Source organism: Chiloscyllium punctatum, chromosome 43, assembly GCF_047496795.1.
Source record: "Chiloscyllium punctatum isolate Juve2018m chromosome 43, sChiPun1.3, whole genome shotgun sequence".
Lineage (NCBI taxonomy): Eukaryota > Metazoa > Chordata > Chondrichthyes > Orectolobiformes > Hemiscylliidae > Chiloscyllium > Chiloscyllium punctatum.
Genome location: NC_092781.1, coordinates 35,731,101 through 35,753,636, shown reverse-complemented (window position 1 = coordinate 35,753,636; position 22,536 = coordinate 35,731,101).

Below are 22,536 nucleotides of genomic sequence, written 5' to 3'. Positions count from 1 at the left end.
CTGGCACAATTCCTGTCGACAAAAACGACATAAAGACCAAAGCCTCTGAAACCACCTCCCTGGCTTTCCAGACAATCCTGGGATAAGTCCCAATCGGCGTGGGGATTTATTTGTTTTTACATTATCCAGAATTGCTAACACCCCTTCTCCTGAATCTCTATCCCATCTAGTCTATTCGCCTGTATCCACTCGACAACATTTTTCCAGTGTGAATACTGACAAAATATATTAATTGTGGACTTCGCCTATTTCGTTTGACTCAATGCATAACTTCCTACTACTTTCCGCGATTGGCCCTCATCTTGCTCTTGTCAATGTTTCATCTCTAATATACCTATGGAAAGCCTGACGGTTTTTCTTTTTTATCCAATCCTCCAACGACTTCTCATGTCTCTCTTCGTTCGTCTTATCTCTCTCTTTCGGGATTTCCTGGCTAGCTTTACCTCCCAAGCGCCCTAACTGAGCTTTCACGTCTTTGTCGAACGTTATCCTTCTTATTGCTCTTTTGGAAACCACGGCTCCATCGCTGTACAAATTTCTCCCTTCTGCAATGCCCTTATGTAATAATGATTTTGTCCTTCGATCGGGTGGTCTTATTAATGAAGACACCTCAATCAATTTCACATCAATTGGATATGAAACACTACCGATTGGACTTTAAAGATTACGCTCTCACTTGGAATAACACTAACTCTTTACCTCTGTAAGCAAAACACAAGAACAAGAGAAACCATTCAGCTGTTCGAACCTCTCCCGCCATTCAACAGGATGTTTTGCTGCCGCGTTGCACATGTCTGCACTGAGGTCTTGTCATGGAAAATTAACAAATTTCACGTTTCCTGTGAATACTGGAGTGCTTTTCTAAACTGAATATTGTGCTGAACATTGCAACACTTTGCAGTCTATGTTTGAACTTTGTCAACATTCAAGCTAAGGGAAAACATAACAAAAGTATGTCCACGACAAAGGAATGAAACAAAAACAAGTCAAGTCTTCCCAGTCTCTGTCCTTGATAGCATGACAAGAATGGTAAAAGAAGAATGGGTGAATTATGCTCACTGCCCTTACCCAAGGCATTTTTGCCAAGTGTATTTGTTCCTCTGCATGCAGAGGTTTTTTAAAAAGTTATTTTTCTTTGCTCTCGCTAATAGTTGACTCGAGTAAAATTAACTTGCACGACAATCCTCGTCTATCCCTTAACGAGGCAAATCCTCTCATATTTCAATATGACAATTTAGGGAACATCTACAGCGGTTTGTGCTCGTCTTTTCCAAATGTTCAAGCCCCTTTTTACTGTGCGTGTGTGTGTTTGTGAGTGTGTATCGGTGTTCGTGTGTGTCTGTGTTAGTGTGAGTGAGTGTATTATGCAGTTGTGTCTCTGTGTGTGTGCCATGTGTGTGCGCCTTGATGGTGTGAATACGTTTGTGAGTGACTGTGTGTGTGAAACTGTTGTTTGTGTATGATTCAGTGTGTTGAAGAGTGAGATTGCATGTGAGTGTTTGCGACTGAGCTGTGCGTGTGTATGTCTGTGAGTCTAAATGTGTGAGTGTGAGTTTAATAGAGTGGTTGTGAGTGAATGCGTCTGTGAGAGAGTGTGTGAGACAGAATGTGTGTGTGTGGTTGTTGGGGATAATCTCTCACAGAATGGATTGTGTCCAAATTCAGGGGCTCGACCCCAGTAGCAAACTGGAATGGAATGACTGTATTCTCGGGAGCACTCCATGTGACTGATCACGAAGTTTATTGGAGAAAGTTCCTTGAAACTGTCAGCTATTTGAAAGTGAAGAAGCAGAGATCAGGAGGCGCAACTTGGTCAATGTCTCTGTACTTTCCCTCAATTGAATTGCAATATCGCCTTCCTTCTCTCTCCCTCTGATGTACACAACGTGGTGATTTAGGAGAAAGTGAGGTCTGCAGTTGATGTTCGTCAGAGTTGAAGAGTGTGGTGAATGCCATGTCTGTGATACTCACCCCACACATATCGTGAATGCCCGGAATCTTCACGGATAGAATGACCATCTCCATGTGGTCTTTAATAAAATCCACGCACTGTCAGAACCAAGATTTGGAAAGAGGGAAAAATGTTTAGCTGATTACATGCAGATAACTTTTGAATGTTAGGGTTGTACCAGTCTCCTACACTTCTTTGTCAGCTCGCAACATGCACGCACCACCCTTTGCATGACATGAAAATACTACCACACTCTTCTAATTTAAATCTTTTGCCTCTAAACTTAAAATGACGCTCTCTAGATTTGGTCCACCCCATCGGCAGAGAAGACCTCAGTGATTCAGTTCATCTATGCTCCTTATGATTTGCTATATCTCTACATGGTACACACTCATCCTCCTGCACTCCGGGGGAAACAATATTCCAGCATATCCAGCTTTTCGTTATAACTCAAACCCTGAAATCTCGGTCATATCCTTGTAAATCTTTTCTTACGCACTTCAAAAAGTAATATTATCATTCCTGCAGCAGACTGACGAGAATTGTCTACAGTTTTCGAAAAGTGGCCACACCAAATTCTTATACAGGTCTAACATGACATCTCATGTCCTGGACGGAATGCTCTGATCGATGCAGCAAAACCAATTTCATAAACCTGTCTACCAGTGATATCACTACAACTATCTGCATCATTCCACCCCTTGGTCTCTCTGTTCAACAGCACATCCCAAGCACTACCATACACTGAATAAGTCCGCTCTGGTTTGTGTTCTCAACTTCTCACGTCCCACCCTGTTTAGCTTTAGCTCATAAAGCAATCCCTCCATACCCAGGGATCACCCCGGTAGACCTTCTCTGAAAGTCCTCTAATGAAATGATGTATTTCCTTAAATAAGGGGGACCACGTCTGCTCAAGATTCTCCCAATGACTTTTTTTTTCCCCAGCACCTTCCATCTCAATCTCACTGGAACTCACCATGAAATTCAATTCATTAGAGAGCGAAGTGCAGACTTCCTGTTGCAGTGTTTCCATGTCCATACCAGTCTTCCAGTGCATCTGGAGGTTAGTGGAGATTTGCACACACTGGAAACAAGTCATTTTCGACAAAACTAGTTTGCAGAGAAATGGGAGAGACTCTGATTTAATAATGAATGTTCCCACAAACAATCAATACACTAATTCTCATACTTGAGGTGAGGACTGGGTGCGGGGTGTGGATTAAATAAAAGACATGCAGACAACACGGCACTAAATATGCTTCTGACATTCTATGTTTGGGGGAATGTGTGCAATTTCAAAATACGTGGAGACGAGACCGTGATATTGCGTGAGACACTCAACAGCTTTTAAAGCATCTGTGCAGTCAGAAAAGGCAGGGTAAAAGTTTCAAGTCAGCTGTACATCTTCAGAAGATATTCACTCCTGGATAGATAAATCAAACCATTTTACAAAGATTTCTGAACAAGATTCCATCAGGACTTGCGCCGAATTTCGTTGGCCGTGATTGGTTAATGAATTTAACCCGATATGGGCTGATCGACAGCGAATTAGGATTGGGAGGGAAAGTTGTCGACACTAAGGTATTTCATAATGATTTCAGAATTATTTTTCAGTCGATTTCTCTCTCTGCCCACCCCCACAACCCGCCTCCCTTCCTCTCGAGTTAACTGTAAAGGAACTTTCAAAACTGTAAAGGAACTTTCAGAGATAGAGAGGTACAGTTAATAAGTTTGCAGATGACACCAAAATTGGAGGTGTACTGGACAGCGATGAGGGTTACCTCAGATTACAAAAGGATCTGGACCAGATGAGCTAATGCGCTCAGAGATGGCAGATGCAGTTTGATTCAGATAAATGCTAGGTTCTGAATTTTGGGAAAGCAAATCTTAGCAGGACTTATACACGTAATGGTAAGGTCCTAGGGCGTGTTGCTGAACAAAGAGACCTTAGAGTGCAGGTTCATAACTCCTTGACAGTGGAGTCGCAGGTAGATAGGATAGTGAAGAAGGCGTTTGGTATGCTTTCCTTTATTGGTTAGAGTATTGAGCACAGGAGTTGGGAGGTCATGTTGCGGCTGTACAGGTCATTGGTTAGGCCAGTCTTGGAATATTGCGTGCAATTCTGGTCTCCCTTCTACCGGAAAGATTTTGGGAAAATTTAAATGCATCAGAAAAGATTTATGAGGATATTGCCAGGGTTGGAGGACCTGAGCTACAGGGAGAGGCTGTGGCTGTTTTCCCTGGAGCGTTGGAGGCTGCCTTTATAGAGGTTTACAAAATTATGAGGGGCATGTATAGGGTAAATAGGAAAAGTATTTTCCCTGGGATTGGGGAGTCCAAAACAAAATGGCATATGTTTAGGGCGAAAGGGGAAAGATATAAAATAGACTTAAGGGGCATTTTTTCACGCGGGGCTGATGGGGTGCTGGGGGGTTACGTGTGTGGAATGAGCTGCCGGAAGATGCCGTGAAGGCTGGTACAATTGCAACATTTAAGGGACATTTGTTTGGGTATATGAATAGAAGGGTTTGGAGGGATATGGGCCGGGTTCTGGCAGGTGGGACTGGGATTGGATTGGGATATCTGGTTGGCGTGGACAGGTTAACCCGACGGGTCTGTTTCCAGCTATACATCTCTATGACTACATAATTGCAGGGAATTAACTTGGAACAATCAGACGGAATGACGAGTCCAGAATTGGGCAGAGATTTAATATCATACCTCTCCATCAACATCTCGCTAATCGCAATGTCCTGTGGTGATTTTCAATATGGGACTTTCAGACCAGAACGAGCAGATTGTGTGGGGCAATTTGAATTGATGTGTTTCTTGTCTATCCTGCACAGGAACTCAATTGGACACAAGGAGTGTGTTGTGGCTGCCCAGAGCTGAACAGTTTCGGGGCTGGAAAGTACTTTCAGAGAAACTGTTCAGGTCAGCATCAGACTTAGGTTTGCTTAGACACTGTTGGGAAAACAAACAAAAAAATCGTCTTTAGGGGATATGTGGGCTCTCCCAGACCTGGAATCAGGATAAACGTCTGGGACAGTTTCCATACCTCTTTTGTCGACTGAAATACAAGAGTGTTTGTCACGTATGATTACATTGCAACAGAATGGGCAAGTTTTCAGATCTTTGACATATACGTCAGTTCTTAACAGTTAACTCTACTTTCTGGCTCTGCAGATGATGCGAGACTGGCTGACTTTATGAAACGGTTTGTTTGTTATTTATTGCCGACAGTGTAAATGGAGCCCATTTGGTCCGTCACATCTGCACTGCCCCTCCGAAGATTATCCCACCCTTTCAATGTCACCCTGCGTTTTCGGCCAATCCACATGATCTGCGAATTTTTAGACTATCGGAGGTAACCGGAAAACCTGAGGAAACTCACGCCCACACGGGGGAGAATGCGGAAAATCCAGGCAATCCATCACCGAGGGAGGAATCAAGACCAGTCCCTTTTCCTGTGAGGTAGCATTGCTAACCACTGTGACCCCCTGCGTTGATGACCATTCGTATCTGCAATATATCCACTCCTGTACGATACAGGACTAAGTTAAAGAGTGGACCCCCGTGCTCTAACTAGGCCTCAGAACTCTCATTCTCTCGAGGAAAGGGCCAGCATGTCGATAGAACCGGTTCCAATTAAAACTGAATTACTTTCTGTCTCCCAATGCAAGCAAGAACATTTTGTTTACCGTTTTATTGTCGGAAACTGAATCTCGTATTATATAAATGCAAACAAATTAGCATCATGTAGCACCGTTAAAGTAATTCCACTTTCCCATGGGTGTCACTGAGCAGGAAACATTGCAGGTTACACTCTGAGCAACAAATGAGCAGTGAATTCGCATCAGTATCAAAGCAAAGGGAAGTGACAAATGTTGATTGTCACGGTGTTTCTTGGATTCCTTCAGACGCACCGTCGACACTGCCAACATACTAAAGAGGAAAGTTTTATAAAGTGTTGAGCATCTTACCTGGAGAGAAGAAGTAAAGAATTAGGAGTGGCAAGACAGCCATCGCTGCTTTCTGAGTGTCGAAACCACATGCACTCATGTTGTTATATAAAACGAAATCACCCTGAGCAAAGGCTTTACTGTCCAATGACAGAATGGTGAGCACATTAAAACAGGTAAGATAGCCAATAGGAGCCTTGACTTGTGTCCATGACAACGGTCCCTTACTCTGACAGATTGATCTACGTTTATTTGGTGCGAGATCATGTTGCCACGTTTCACTTACTGCCTGGAAATTAAACATCTACTAAAAGATGGCGCCACAACAGAGTTGGCGAATTGTACCCTTGTAAAGGGTAACGATTTCTCACTTTGTCTGATTGTTACTAGGCATCTTCTTCCCCTAGGGGTCCTGCTTTACGGTTCGGGCCAGCGCCTTGAATCGGGTTGGGGTGTGAAGCCAACTCAAGTATTCCATACTGAATCTGTGCCCTGCTACAGAAGATGAGTTCTCACTCATCTTGAAAAAATGAATCTTTGTCGGGGCCGTGGAGTGAGGATGGAGGTAAAGGTATTTCAGGGTCCACCATTTGAAAGAAGTTTTTGGTCTTTATTTCGGTTTAGCCACTGTCCTACTGGCCAGTAACATTCGAGGGGGCAGGGCTCCGAGGCTCTGATTCACAACGCCTTTAAGGTACATACCGCAACGTTGAAATGAGAACAAAGAAATGGTCAGAAGCCATACGAGGAGAATGCTGGTGTACCCAGCAAAACACGATGTGCTTACATTGTTAACATAGAACTACATATCAGAGAGACCATGTTCCAGGCAAGACTATTCACAGATGTGCCGATATAAATACTCGAAGAGAGGTAGGCAGAAACAGAATTCCCGTTTAAACATGGTGTGAATTTCATGCAGGGGGAGTACCGAGTGTCTAAAATGGACCAGTTAATGGGGCTATCCAAGACTTCACTCGCGAATTTGAAAACAGGAATATGACTGATCCCGAGAACTGATTGTTCCGGTCATGGGTGACTGGCACTGTCTTGTGTTGCAAAGCTGGCACATTGAATGAAACACCATGTACCCATCATCATTTCAAACACGGGAAGAATTCGATCAGGTGGAGAGCGAAAATAACGATGCTCTGAAGGTCAAAACGCCGGCACAATTTGGTACAACTCTCTCATCGTTCCTACATCTCCCCAGCCTTTTCCCAACTCTAAATTCACAAATGAGTGCTGTACATTTCTCCATCTATTTCCTAACTCTAAACTCAGTAGTAAGAAATAACTGATTCAGAACAACTCTAAATCGTGCAGTGTACTCAACATGATCAGTGAATCATATTTTCTAAATTCGCCCTACATTTTTACTTACTGACAATACACTAACACCAACGAAAATGAAACGTTTTCCATTTTCAAACATTGAAGATGTTCTGAAGATGAATCGAAAAGTTAAATCTCTTTCTCTGTCAAATATCCTTCCTCCTTGGCCCCGGCGAGGTTGATGCCTCGCTTGCAAATTTTTTTTTCATCGATTGCTGTTCGTTTAACTCTACCATGGACTGAGGCCGTTTCTGGAATCGAATATCGAATTGTGAGTTTATGGATTTCACTGACACAGATAGTGATTGAATTTGAAACTTGCTACTTTATTGATTGGATGCCACACATAGAGGAAAGATTATGAGGATAGAAAAAAAGATGAGCTTATCAGCGCGAACGTCATGCATAGTGGAGCAGTCTCCAGAGGCTGAATGACAGGATGTTAATTTGTATTATTGAAATGTTTTGCATTTTCGTAAAACAACCGAGGGCAGGACCTATACAACCATAATTAGTGCTTCGGGCAGTGTTGTAGAACAGAGTAATAAGGGGTACGGGTGCATATTTCTTCCTAAAGAATTAGATTAGATTACTTACAGTGTGGAAACAGGCCCTTCGGCCCAACAAGTCTACACCGCCCCGTCGAAGCGCAACCCACCCCTACATCGACATCTACCCCTTACCTAATACTACGGGCAATTTAGCATGGCCAATTCACCTGACCTGCACATCTTTGGACTGTGGGAGGAAACCAGAGTACCCGGAGGAAACCCACGCAGACACGGGGAGAATGTGCAAACTCCACACAGAGAGTCGCCTGAGGCGGGAATTGAACCCGGGTCTCTGGCGCTGTGAGGCAGCAGTGCTAACCACTGTGCCACCGTGCCGCCCATAACTGCGTGAAGTACTGGTCGTCGTCGCCTGGGAGATATGATTGAGGTCGAGGGAGTCCGAAGAGATTTATCAAGAGGTTGCTGGAAATGAAATGTTTGAGTAATAACGAGAGCCTGTAATCGTTTTCACTTGAGCCTCGGTGGTGGAGCGGTGACCTTGTATAATTTTAATCATCATGAGGGCACAGATAAGAGAAATGGCAGGTCTGCTTTCCTCATGGTGGGAAACTTGAAGTTAAAGCGTTTTTTAAAGTGAGAAGCGCTAAGTTTAAAAAAATACTGAGACATGTTCTTCTTCATCAGTAAATTGTTCGTGTTTGCAATGAGCTTACAAAGGAACTCTTGGATATGGGTACAGATACAAAGCTTAGAAGACATTTGGATTAGTACATGAACACAGTTTCGACGGATTCTGAACAGGACAGGGCAGGTGGGAGCAGTTTTGTGTGAATTATGGTTGTAATGGACTGGTTGGACTCAAGTGTCTGTTTCTGTTCTGTGCGATTCTATGTCTTAAATTGGTCTTAGTCATAGAATCATTGGGATGTACAGCATGGAAACAGACACCTAGGTCCAACCCGTCCCTGCCGAGCAGATATCCCAACCCAATCTAGTCCCACGTGCCAGCACCCAGCACACATCCCTCCAAATGCTTGCTATTCACATAACCATGCAAATGCCTCTTAAATGTTGCAATTGTACCAGCCTCCACCACAAAATAGAGCCTTGTTCTGTGATGAGGTTTCCACACGGGGGTGTCGCTTTGTTTCATTTGATCGTCACTGGAGTTATGTGAAAGAGAAACCAGCAATTACAGTTCTTTAGAATTATTCAGGATACTGCTGCAGGACAGACTTATCGGTGGTAAGCTATTAGACTACAATTCTGCTCAAAATGCTCATAAGGTAAGGGGTGTGGGGGAGAAGAGCAGAGAATTGGTCCCTGGGGACTCCATAACTGTGGGACAGATAGAACATTCTGGAAAAAAAAGAGATAATCTAAAACTGGCCCTGTTGCCTTCCAGGTGCTCTTGTTTGTGAAGTCTCACATCGTGCTTTCGGAATCCTAAAGGAGGACGGGGAGCAATTTCCAGTCTAGGCATAGGCAACGCCGACATGGGTTGGAAAAGAGATGGGGTATAAGGCAGAAATTCAGGGAGCGAGGTTGAAAACTTAGAACTAGAACAAACAGATTCGCTGTCTTTGGTTTGTAACACGTATCACGTGATAACGAGGCAAGGCAAAGAGTGAAGGGAGAGAGATGGGTGACACGAGTGGCTACAGGGATGGTGGAGGAGGGACGAATTCTGATATTTGGATATTTGTGTCTCATTCTCGTTTAGGTTGATCCTGTGAAAACGGTATGGTTTACACCTGAAGCAGGGGGTGTAAAATATCCAGTGGGGGAGCGGGAGGAATTTGCTAGTGTCTTCTGCAGCATTTAATCTAATTCATCAGGGCGATGGAAACCTGAATTGCAGCTCCAGTGTACAGGAGATTGAGAAACGTGATTTCATAAATAAGGTTAGAAGGTCATAAGAATGTTACGGCAGGGAGAAAGGTGATTTGAAATGTGTCCACCTCAACGCCAGGAGTATCTACAAAATGGTGGGACACCTTGCATCATGTGTTTTCGAAGTTGTGGTGATTTCGGAGATGTGGCTAGAACAGGGACAGGAATGACTGTTGCAGCCTCCGGGAGAAATGGCAAAATATATTGGAAATGCTTTTGTGATCCAATTGTAACGAAGGGGAGAAGGGATTTCGAAGCTGATGCTCCAGACTGCCGGAGAATATGAGGTCTAAATAATGCTCTTGAGTGTGGCTGTTTGCTAGAACAGTCCAGCTTGCCTCCGCTGCTGTGGTTTGGATCCGCCTGTTGACATGAGCAATGTACTGGCACTCAGCGTTCGTAGCCTCGTAATCCATTGTGGGAATGAACGTCGCTCAATCAGCGTTCAGTTGTTCCTATGAGGAACAACAACTTGAGCAAGACCAGAATTGCTGAGTGATATTTCGATGACCCATATTCATTTGCGAAGTGATCGTTTGAGAAAAGTGCATTCTGCGTGTGAATTACATCTCGAACTACTTATGATCTCCAGAGGACAAGGAGACAAATATTTATGGGAAATATTCCTGCATAAGTTCATATTGACATCGATTACATCAAATTCTTTCAGAAGTTCACCACCCCTAATCCGACCTCTTTCTTTGGGAAATCTGCCATTTTGTTTCCGATGGGAAATGGACAAAATAGTGGTCGCCCTACCAAGTGTTAATGTATTGGCAATGTCTGTTACAGATCAGAAATTAATAGCAAAATTTATAAGGGCAGAGCCTCGTCCCACCGCAGAATGACTTTGAAATCAGCGACACTATGTCAGAAATACTAGCGTAATTTGTTAGACATACTTGGCCCAGTTTTCGACCTTTGGATCTAATGTGATCAGTTTCCCAAATATTGGCAGGATGCCTGAAATGCTTACTCCAACTCAAGGACGATTGTTGTGGGCCAATGTTTCTGTCACGTTTTGTTTTGATTTCTGTGCACTAAAGTTACTCCGCAGAGGGCGGTATCTGATGACCCAGACACTGTTCATGACAAGTGCATAACACATGACATAATTTAGGCTTCCCCAGAGGGAGCTCTCAAACTGAAAAGAACCTCCCACACTGTAATTTTATCTGCCAGCCGAGAATCCCGAGCAAGATCAGATTACACCATATTCTGTGATGTTCACCCCTTTGAACTCGCTGTCATCCATAGAAATCAGCTATCAGTCGCTCATCAAACACAGAAGTAACTCATAAGCAAATGCGTGGAAACCATCTAATTCAGTGGCATTAATTGCCTAACTTTCAAATGTAGCAGCAGGAAGATAAACTTCTTTTTAGCTGTCAGAAGGAGAGAGGAGAGAGAGAGAGAGAGAGAGAGAGAGGGAGAGAGATACTTGCAGCTTGCACCCACAACAGGTACGGAAAGCTAAAGCTAAAGCTAACATTTTGATTCTGTGCGTGACCTGATAAATTTAGGTTTCTTTTCCTGTGTCAAAATAAATACAAGGACTCAACACCTGGCATTTGTCTGGCATGTTCATTTCCTGGCACTTGTATGGCGCGGAAGTTAGTTGCCAACTCTCAATCTATCTTAAGTTCTTCCCAGACTTTGCTTCATTTGGGCATGGATTGCTTCAGTATGTACGCACAAGTGATACGTAACAAGAACATGTTTAACCTTCACAGGAATATTAATTCATATCTGCTAAATATGTAATACATGTGTTTGAAATAAGGAAAATGAATGATGTGAGCACACGAAGTTGAGTGCTTTTCTCTTTGTAATGTGAGACTGTATGTGCTAGCTGTCTTGCCAACATGAGTTTGCCAGAATGGTGCTTCACAAACAGTTGTTAAACATCATTGAGCTCCTTAAGTCTTTGTTTTTTTTTGTTTCAGCAAGCAAATGCAGCATAGGTGGGTAGAGTCAGGTTCATCAAGACCCAGGGCTATAGTTTTCCCTTCAGTTTAAGTTGGGGTGGGATTTGGAGAGAGATTGAATCTGATGGAAATAAATTTGTCCCCTCTCCTAAACAAAACAAAAACTTGCGTACTCTACCTGCTACTAGACAGTTAATTTCTTTTTTCGGTTTTCCTTTCTCCATAACTGGAGACAGCAGATTTACAAAAAAGATCAGTGTTTCTGAGAACACAAAACACTGGAACAACATAGCAGGGTTTGCAGCACCTCCAGAGAGGAACCCCATTTAACGTTCCTCTTTAACTCAATAAATGTTAGTGTCTGGGCAATCTTATTGATATGTCTTGAAGGGAATTTATCCTTTTAGTAACATTTGCCACAGCTTTAACAGGACGACAATACCGATGCTGCAGTGTGACTAACTATGCATCAGACACAAGGTTTAAAGTCTGAATGAGAAACTGCAGGCACAGAATGGAATCGGTCTCGCTCCGTGAGTGAGTGTTCTACATATGACAAATGAAGCCGGAACATTTTAAAATGAAATGTTAAAAAGATGCTGTGCACAATCTGCAAAATCCAAAAAAAAACAGCTCGAGAATCCCGTCGGGTCTTGCAGAGAAAACAGGGGAAAATTTCGTGTCTAGAGACTCTTAATCAGTACTATCTGTAAAATGAATGGAGATCATGAAGCTGCCCCTTCATTGTTAATGGATTGCTCCTTCAGGAACTCCAAAATGTGCATTTTGGTTGGGAAAGTTTCGACAATGATATTATTTTCCTTTTTTTTCATTCCTTGAGTAATTTAAACCATGTTTTTGAAAAAAAGTATCAAAGCCGCTGACATAATGTATTTGCTCAAGGAAGGGGAACTAATAGTAATGATGAGATGGACATCAATGTCGTGGGAATTTATTCCATGTCTATTTCAAGGCCCCTTTAAGAGAATCAGTTGAGATGGCCTTGCTAAACTATCGCTTAGAAACAAATTCAAGAAATGGAACATGCATTAATTGATGAGTCAGAAAGAATTTACTGCCTGATTCTTGCAGCTGTTGCAATCACTGGTAAGTTTCTTTCTCAGCCGCTGATGCTGAACATCGGTGTGAACTCTGTTGCTGTTCTTTATAGCAGTTCTCACTGAGTTTATCTCAAACGTGCTTGTTGTGTTAAAGAATTGACCAAAGGCAGTTACTCTGTTGACAATGTTTTTTTTTCAAGAAAGATTACATTTTATCTGCAACGAGTTTGATTTGTTAAGTTCCAACATTCAGCGTAACAGTTGAACGAAAAGGGGGACATTATTACTTCAAAAATGGGGCAATGTTTCGTTCTCTCGGGGCAGTCTGATACTTCAGAATACTGTGCTTCACAGGGTAGCGAGCACATTTTTTTTTCCAAAATGGAATCATAAAGGAGGAGTTAGTTTCTTGAAAAACAATGATGTGAATGCTTAGTGGGGATATTCAGAAGTATACAGAAATGTAGAGATGACGATAAAACTGCATCAGTCATCTATTTATCGGAGAGGAAATCAGGCTGTAAGGACTATGTGCGCAACTCATTTTTTTTTCTTTGGTTGTTTTCAACGTGTTAATGAAGTTTTGTATTTCTTGGCTTCTGTCAAAGAGTCAGGGAGCAGAGAATCTCTGATTGTCACTTTCTTTGATTTGTGAGTTTCACGATCAGAATTAACATAATTGAATAAGTTCCGTGTGGAAGAAAGCGATTTAGCCCATCGAGTCCACACTAATCCTGCAAAAAGCATTCAACCTACATTCACAAACTATGTCGTCCCACGTTTCTCATGGCTAACACATATACACTGCACATCCTGGATATTACGAGGAATTTAGCATGTCTAACCCACCTTCTGTACATATCTTCGTACTTTAGGAGGAAATTAGCGCACCCAGAAGAAATCCATGTAGGTAGCGAAGAAAATGCAAGCTCCATACGGTCACCTGAGGATGGAATTGAACTGATATGTCTGGCGACTGAAAGAGCTGTGTTAACCACTGAATCTCTGTGTCGCTAAGAAAATACGTTGCAAATATTTTCAGAAGAAAAATGTCTTCTCTAGTCCCATTACTATACAGAAGAAGTGGAAATCGTCTCACCTTACTCTGAGGTTTACTTTTACTATTTTAACTATCAATCTGTTGTTGTTTAATATTGTGCAAATCAAGAAGGGCTGATGCCCGAAACGTCGGTTCTCCTGTTCCTTGGATGCTGCCTGACCTGCTGTGCTTTTCCGCAACACATTTTCAGCTTTTGTGCATAACAGCCTGGAACAGATTTGCGGAAGGCATGAAATACGGGGAACTACTTATCAGATAGCTTTGTAAGCTAGGAATAGAACAACAACAGAACATGCAGGGAAAGAAATTGATCAGGAAGAAAACAGTGGAGCTGTGGATATTGAACGATAATGATCGGTAACAGATTAGGTGCGATCAAAGAATGAAACGATCACACAGACGGAGTGGAGAAAGACACATGATTAAGCAACTGTAAGTTTGAGAGAAGACTGTAAATTTCACAGTTGAAATGGAGGTGCAAAATCGCAAATAGGAGTGTCTGAGAACGAGTGGCAGCGAGGGATGGAGAATAAGTTAGAGGGACACGAAAAGATGAAAAGATATTGAGATGGATGTGAGAAGCTGTGAACATAATAACCAATACACAATATGTGACGGGAGAATTTGTGTTTTTGTTTCGAGTTAGAATGTCGTTTTATTGTATTGGTATTTCAAGTTTGCCTCACTTGCTGCGAACTTTTAAAATTTCCTTTCACTGTGTCAGTTTCTCCCGTCAATATGTTACTATTCAGAATTTTAAACTGCATTTGTGAAAACGTAGGACAATTCTTCAAAACCCAGAACTTTGAAACTTTGCAAAAAATGTTTTTAAAACAGAAATCTGGAAACCACCACTCTGATGTGCTGGAATATAATTTCATTCCATACCAATTGGCCGTGTGGAATTATTAACCATGTTTTTACACATAAGTTACATGGTCACTAACACCAAAGGCCACCGAGATTAATGATTGATCTAGCTCCTGAAACATTTACTGGAAGTTCACTTGAATGAAAGGCTGCTGCAATAGAGCCCTTTACAGATTCCCCAGTGTGTAAACAGTCTATTGACACAAAAAGTTCACACGGATCCAGCGAAGACTGACCCACCCAGACCCATTTTCCCACGCTGTTACTGTTGATTTACCACTGAATTTTGCACCTCACCTGCACATCATTAAACACTATGGCTAAGTCAGCTTGCATGCACATCTTTGGATTGTGGGAGGAAACGCAGGTACACAGCCGAGAATATTTCTTAATCTTCTTTTTCACACTTGGAATACCCACACTGTGGATAATGGACATTTGGACCAGTAAGTCCTTACTGACCCTGCGAAAGGCATCCAATTACCTTGCACTAATCCGCACTATTGCAGCTAAATTACACATCTCTGAACACTCCGGACAACTTCACTTGGCCAATTCACCTGACGTGAACGTGTTTGGAATTTAGAAGGAAAAGCACACGAACATGGCGAGAACGTTCGAACTCGAAACAGGCAGTCAAAACCTTGGCGACAACTGAACCACATTTCTGAGGGATGAGAAGCAGCAGTGCTAACCACTGAGCCACCGCGCCACTGAGCTTTCTTTGTATTAAATTGTAAGCACACGTGGTGGAAGTGTGCTAGCAGTACAGATTTCTTAATTACAATGCCTTTAATGATACCGACATTAATTCAAATCTATTCATATCAGTTTCAATTTGAATTCAATGAAAAAAATCGGATAATGTCAGATTTTCTCCTTGTTTCCTTTAGCTGAGGAAATCAATTGGCCAACGTGTGACTCCGGTAGAGACAAAAATAAACACGAACTGCAGATGCCGAAATCCAAGGTAGACACGCAGGAGGTGGGAAGAATACATCAAGCCAGGCAACATCAGCAGATGGAGAAATCAACCTTTCAGGTGTAACACTCCTTCAGGCCTGAGGTAGGTGCAAGTACACCTGCAGATCAAGGAGAGTAGTGGGAGACTTGGGCGGTGTGATGAGTTCAGTACAGGTGAACACAAGTGGAGGGTACGATGTGTTTGCTCGTTGACAAGCAATGGAATAGTTTGGACTCTGCAAGAAATTGTTGATTAGAGGAAAGAAAGCGAGGGGGACAGACCTGGAACTGGTGTTAGGGGATAGTAAGGGAAGCTGCTTTGAAGTAAAAAACTTACTGTTGAGTCTCCAGGCTGCTAGGCTGGATACAATAAACTACTTTGGAGAAGGGGCAGATGAAAATCTGTCTCACCGGGAAGGACCTTTTGGGGCCTGAGATGGAGGTGAAGGAGTGGTCATACCAATAGGTTTTTCTAGTCCTACGTTCGAAGGGGAGTGTGCGTGGGGCTTCCGGTGTCTTTTCGGGGCAAGTGGTGTGAAAACTAATTGGAACGTAACGGTACATTTGGTATGCAGGGATGGGTGGCGAGAGCAAGATATTCTTCGTGGTGAGGTCTAATTAGAACTGGTAGAAGTGCATGAGAATGATAGGTTGGATGTGGAGTTTGTTCGAGTGGAATTTGAGGACAAGGGTGAAACTTTTGCATGGCGTTTAAACCGGAATTTAGAACAGCGGATTGGGGGATGGAGGAGGTGCGCTTGCGGTCTGTCTGGATGACCAAAGTCGTGAAAAACACGTTGATCAAAATAGGTGGACTTCTGTAATGCTTGAGAAGAGTATGTTTCCTATAGAAGCGGATGCCGTGTAGTCTGAGGAATTGGGAGAATTGAGTGGACTTCTTGCAGGTTATTAGTAAGGAAGTGGTGTTCTCCACGTAGAGATGCATGTCTGTGGTTCTACAGTAATCAGCCGTCTGGGACTGTACCCGAGATCGAAATGGAGATGTCAGGACACGGCGGGTGGTGTCCGAGATGGACCAAGTGTGAATCCAGCAATGGGACAGATCGTAAACTGTCTGGAAGCAATTGTGGGGGACGAATAAAAACGAAAGCAGCATGATTTCCCATGCATGAACTATTAATGAAATACTTGCATTCCTGCTTCAATGATTCTGAAAGACCAGCTTCTATCAAACTGTTTTCACTGCAGTTTCATAACACTTGTTTTCTTTAGAAACCAAATGCGTGATTCAAACGTCTCAGAATGTCTTAATTCAATTTTCGCATTCCTCGTGCCTTTGGAGACCACAATCTCTCGTTCTACTTAACATGTCGAATGGAATCAATTGCCATCAGTCCTGCCCAGCTTTTAAACTGGCGCCACATGTGAACTTGTACTATTGAATAGCATGACTGAGAAAACATTCTGTCAGTCACATACCTCACAGCATTTTACTTCAGCCATTCAAACAGACCCATGCATTTTTAATCAATTACGGTACTGAGTAAGTAAATGTTAAGCAATATTTTTATCAAAGAAAATTTGTCAGAAATAGTGACTAAAGTAACATTTTTCATCATAGAAGGGGCCGAAAATGATTAAAATTTCAACCCAGACAATGTTAATTACATCTTTGACTCTGCATATCATTACAAATTTCCAATTATGCTTCTACCTTTTCAATTAAACTCATTTTAAGCGTTATCCTGTTCGCTGAAAGTGTTCATTGATACTGTCGGATACCTTGATTGATAAAACATTTCATCCCGTACCGACTTCGTTGAATTTTATTTCAGCCAAACATACAGATCTCGTGCTTTTTTCCCTCAATTACGGCTTGTGTAAATAAATGAAATTTATCTTTCTTTTGTACCAAAGGAAATTAACCATCAATACGAAGCCAATCTTTTTTCCTCATTGGAGGTGCAGAAAACCAACAAAGTAACTGGACAAAAGAGAAGACGCTGGAAAATCTCAGCAGGTCTTGCAGCATCTGGAAGGGGAGAAAATAGCAGACGTTCCGAGTCCAACTGACCCTTTGACAAAGTTTTGAGAAAGGGTCAGTTAGACTCGAAACGTCAGCTCTTTTCTCTCCTTACAGATGCTACCAGACCTGTTCGGATTTTCCAGCGTTTTCTCTTTTGGATTCAGATTTCAGCATCCGCAGTAATTTGCTTTTTTTTTCTTTCAAACTGGAAACTTTCACTGTGTCTTTGTATTCGTATCAAATCAGAACGCTCTGGCTTTTTTTGTTACTTCCAATTAAACTCAGTAGAGTTGACATCCTGTCCCCCGCGGTAGCTGTTCTTTGCTTGAATGAATCTATCACAATATCCTGGTTGTTTTCACGCGCCTTATACTGAGGTGGATAGCTGCAATTTATTTCCGTGATTCATTCCTCCACATTACACCCACTTGTTTTCTCAGGACCAGTTTGGTTTTGCAGCCACAGTTGTTTCTCTCTGGCTCACTGTGACTGCCACCTTTGATCGATTTGGCCACTTGATGTGAGAAGCTCGAAAACAATCTACTGCGCTGAAATTAGAACATAGAAGATTACAGTGCAGTACAGGCCGTTCAGCCCTCAATGCTGCGCCGATCTGAGAAACTAATCTGAAGCCCATCTAACCTACACTATTCCATTTGCATCCATATGTCTACTTCATGACCATTTAAATGCCCGCAAAATTGTCGAATCTACTAATGTTTCAGGCAGGTTGTTCTGCACTTGAAGTGCTCTCTGAGTGAAGTAAGTACCTCTGACACTTGACCTGTAAGAAATTAATTCCGAATTTAAAGCTATATCTCCTCGTGCTAACCATCAACTCCGAAGCAAAATGCCTGAACTGCCCACCCGATCTTAACCACTGAGTTTTTATATATTTCATTTCAGTCACCTCTCAATCTTCTTCTCTCTAATGAAAATAGCCTGAAGTCACTCAAACTTTCCTCGTCATATCTTCCTCCATTTCAGGCAACATCCGAGTAAATCTCCTCTGGACCCTTTCCAAAGCATCCACATCTTACCTGTCCTGCAGTAAACAGAAGTGAACACAATACTCATAGTGAGGCAGCACCAGAGTTTTGCACCTCTGCACCACGACCTCATAGGTCTGATACTCAATTTCTCTAACAATAAAAGCTAATACAGGGTATGCTTTCTCAACAAGCACATCAACAGTGGCAGCAACTTTTAACGATCTATGGAAACGCAGGTACACGGAGATCTGTCTGTTCATGTACACTGTCAAGGCCCTTAACCCAGTTCCCTGCATTTCAGTTACTCCTTTCAAACTGAATAAGATCATACTTTTCCGAATTAAACTCCATTTTCCAACTTTCAGCCCAGTTCTGCAGCTTAACTGTATCGCTCTGGATCCTACAACATTCTTCCGCACAACCCACAACTCTACCAACCGTAGTGCCATCCGCAAACTTACAAAACCATCCTTCTACGCTCTCATTCAGGTCAGTTGTCATAATGAAAAGCAACAGTGGCACCAAAACAGATCATTGAGGTACACCACTACTAACCGACACCAGCATGAAGATTTCCTATGAACCAGAACTCTTTTCTTTCTTTCAGCTAACCAATTTCTGATCCAAACCGCTCAATCAACGCAAATCACTCGCCCCCGCATTTTATGGAATAGCCTAGTGTGAGAAACCTAAACAAACGCTTTGGTGAAATCCACATATACCAAATCAGCCGTTTTACCCTCATCTGCATGTTTGTCGACCTTCTTGAAGAACTCAATGAAGTTTGTAAATAACGACCTACTCTCCTCAAAACCGTGCTGACAATCGCTAATCAACATATTCCTTTCTTGATGATAACAAATCAGATCTCTTGTACTCTTTTCCAAGACTTATCAGCAAATGAAGAAAGGGTCACCTTTCTATCAATTACAGAGTGGTGTCCATTCCTCTTTTTGAACAAGGGACAAAATTTTCTATCCTCCAGTCTTCTGTCACTATTCCTGTCGACAATGACGACATTGTTCAAACAAATGTGAGCGTTCTGGGCTGCTTCAAAACTCTTCGCTGGCGCTTTGCACAGGATGATCGATTTATGATTGTTAGTGTTCCCTAATAATGATATTGAAACTCATCTTTGCTGATTACGCATCTTGGAAAGTAATTGTCAGGTTTGATTTCGTATTAACTTATTGTCTCCCGTTCCTTCTTGTTATACCGTTCAATGCTCTGACAGTCAGACGCATTGCAAAGTACGACATGGGCTCCAGCGCTGACGCTTTGCAGAGAATCAGAAAGCCGAAGCGGTGTAGAAGCGAAGGCAAATTGATTATTCTACACTTTCGTATATTGGATACTCTCGTGGTTTTATTGGCCACTCCGCTTGTTTATAATAGGTATTTGTGAATTTCAAATATTGAGTTCCATATCTCTGGCTCAGAACTCCAAATTGTAATAAAACGTGCCTCTGCCATGATGCAGCTCCTCATTCTATATGCCAACACTTTCATTTACACTGCAACACAGCAACAATTCAGAAATAAGCTCAATAACAATTTAAAATATCCACTCCAGGGCATTTTAAAATTAGTAAAAGGTCGTGCACATTTATAATGACAGTAGACTTGTTCTTGGCACAAATATGCAGACGGAAACACTGAAACAACGTCGAGGACAGAATAAGCCTCATGGTGAAAGAGAGTACACATATCACCCCAGTCATTAATTGCTGCATTTTCTATGTGAATGACCATGACGCGTTGGTGAATACCTTGAACTGAAGAGCTGTGAGTTGAAACCTGCAGAATGGCTCCATTCCTGTATGTAATGTACATTTGCCTCTCCATTGTATTATTGCTTTCTCTTACTGATATGAATATTTAAACAATGATTAAATACTCAGTTCTGTGCACAAGTCCGTTTGCTACACTCACTTTCGACAAAACTATTTATTTCGTCATTTCCTCTATTCCACGAGGGAGAGCGACATTTGAGGCTTGAGAAACGTAGGATTCTATATTGAGATGGATGAAAGAGGCTTATAGTCTCGAACAGTTTTAATGTTATGAAACAAAATGTGCTGGATATTTTGAAAAGAATGAGAATGCGTAAAGCCCCTGTGCCAGAGTGGATATGCTGTGGTTTCCAGGAGAAGTGAGGGAAGACATTACTGTTTCGGGCACGATCTTTACTATCCACTGGAGTAGCAACATATGATTGACTGTGACAAATGGCTTGTTCCAGAAGGGGAATAGGGCTACCATTGGGAACTACACGCAAGTCAGTGTTATGTCGTTGGTGGGCACACGTTTGGAGAGGATTCTGAGGGGCAAGATTTATGACTGTTCGTAAAAGCCTGGTTGGTGTAGAAATAGAATGCATGCCTTTTTTATTCGAAGCGTTTCACGTTGGAAAGGCACAGGAGGACAGGCAGCATCCAAGGAGCAGGAAAATCGACTTTTCCGGCATAAGTCCTTCATCAAGGTTGTGGCAGGGAAGGGTGGTGAGAGAAAAATTGGCGGGAATGGCGTTAATGTGAAGTTAGCTGGGAAGACATTAGGTTGGTGCAACCGGGAGGTGATAGTGATAGGTAAGCGGAGAAGGTGGAACAGATAGATGGGAAGGAACTTGGGCAGGTAGAACATTTCAAATGGACTGTGCCATGTCGAAGGGTTGTATCTGATATGAGCTAGGGGGAGTGGAGATGAGGAAATGGCGAATTTGGCATTGATACCGTGTCGTTCGAGTTTGAGCGGTGGATGATGAGTAGTTCTTCCTCCAGGCATTGTTTGGCAAGCTTTTGGCAAAGATGGATGTCCAGACCGTGCGTGTGCTTTGCGTTGGGAGGGGAGGTTGAAGTGATCGTCCACAGAGCAGTGGGGTGTTTGTTGCTTGTGTTCCAGAGATTTTCTCTGAACCATTCCGCGAGTCCGAAAATATCAGCCTCTTTCACTCCCCTCCATGCAGAATCCCGCTTTTCACGAGCCTCCAATGTCGCTCTCCCAAAGGAGAAGGCATCATATTGAGATCAATAGGCCCAGCAGCTGAGGTAGTTTGAATTTGCACGGAAAGCTCTGCTGTATGTGGAAGGACCCTTTAGGGTTTTGGAAAGTGATGAGAGGGTGAGGTGAGGGCGCAAGTTCTATATTTCTTGCAGCAACAAGGAAAAGTGCCAGGATTGGAATGTGGCATTGTGAGGAGTGTGGACCAATGGTGGGAGTCGGAGAAGGGATGGTCTTTGTGGAATGCTGAGAGGGGTGGGGATAGAAATTATATCTCTGCTGAGTGGGTCTGACTGTTGGTGGCACAACTGGCGGAGGATGATGCTCTTTATCGATAGATTGTTGGGATGGAGGTGGAGGACCAGTGGGGTTCTATTCTTATTCTCATTGGAGGGGTGGGATTCAAGGACGAGAGTAAGGAAGGCTGGAGGGCATTGATGACCCCTTGGGAAGGGCAAGTTTCTCTCCTTGAAATAGAAGGAAATTTGAGATTATGTAGCGTGGACGTGCTCCTCGTGGAAGCAAAAACGGCTGGGGCAGAAGATTTGGGATGAAGGTATAGCGTTTTCTCAGGAGGCGATGCGGGAGGATGAATAATCCAGGAAGCTGTGGGAGTGGGTAGAATTGAATGTGGTGTCTGTGTTAAGCCAATTACCGGAAATGTAATTTGAAAGGTCAGAAAAGGGTTAGAAGTGGCAGTGAAGGTCCAGGTGAACTTGAGGTCAGGGAGGAAGGTGTTCGTGAAGTTGATCAGGCAGGCGTCCACAGAGTCACCAATATCAAGCTGGAGGAAATGTTGTGGATTGATGAATCGTTAACTACAGAAGATGGATTGTTCCACATATCTGATGAACAGGCAGGGATGGAAGGGCCCAACGCGGGTGCAGGTTTGGTCTGAAGAAAATGGCAGAATTAGAAGAGGTTGATGAGGGTGAGAACATTTTCTGGCACGTGAATAAATGTGTCGGTGCTGGGGTGCTGGAAGGGTTGGTGGAAGAGGAAGGAACTGAGGACTTGCATGGC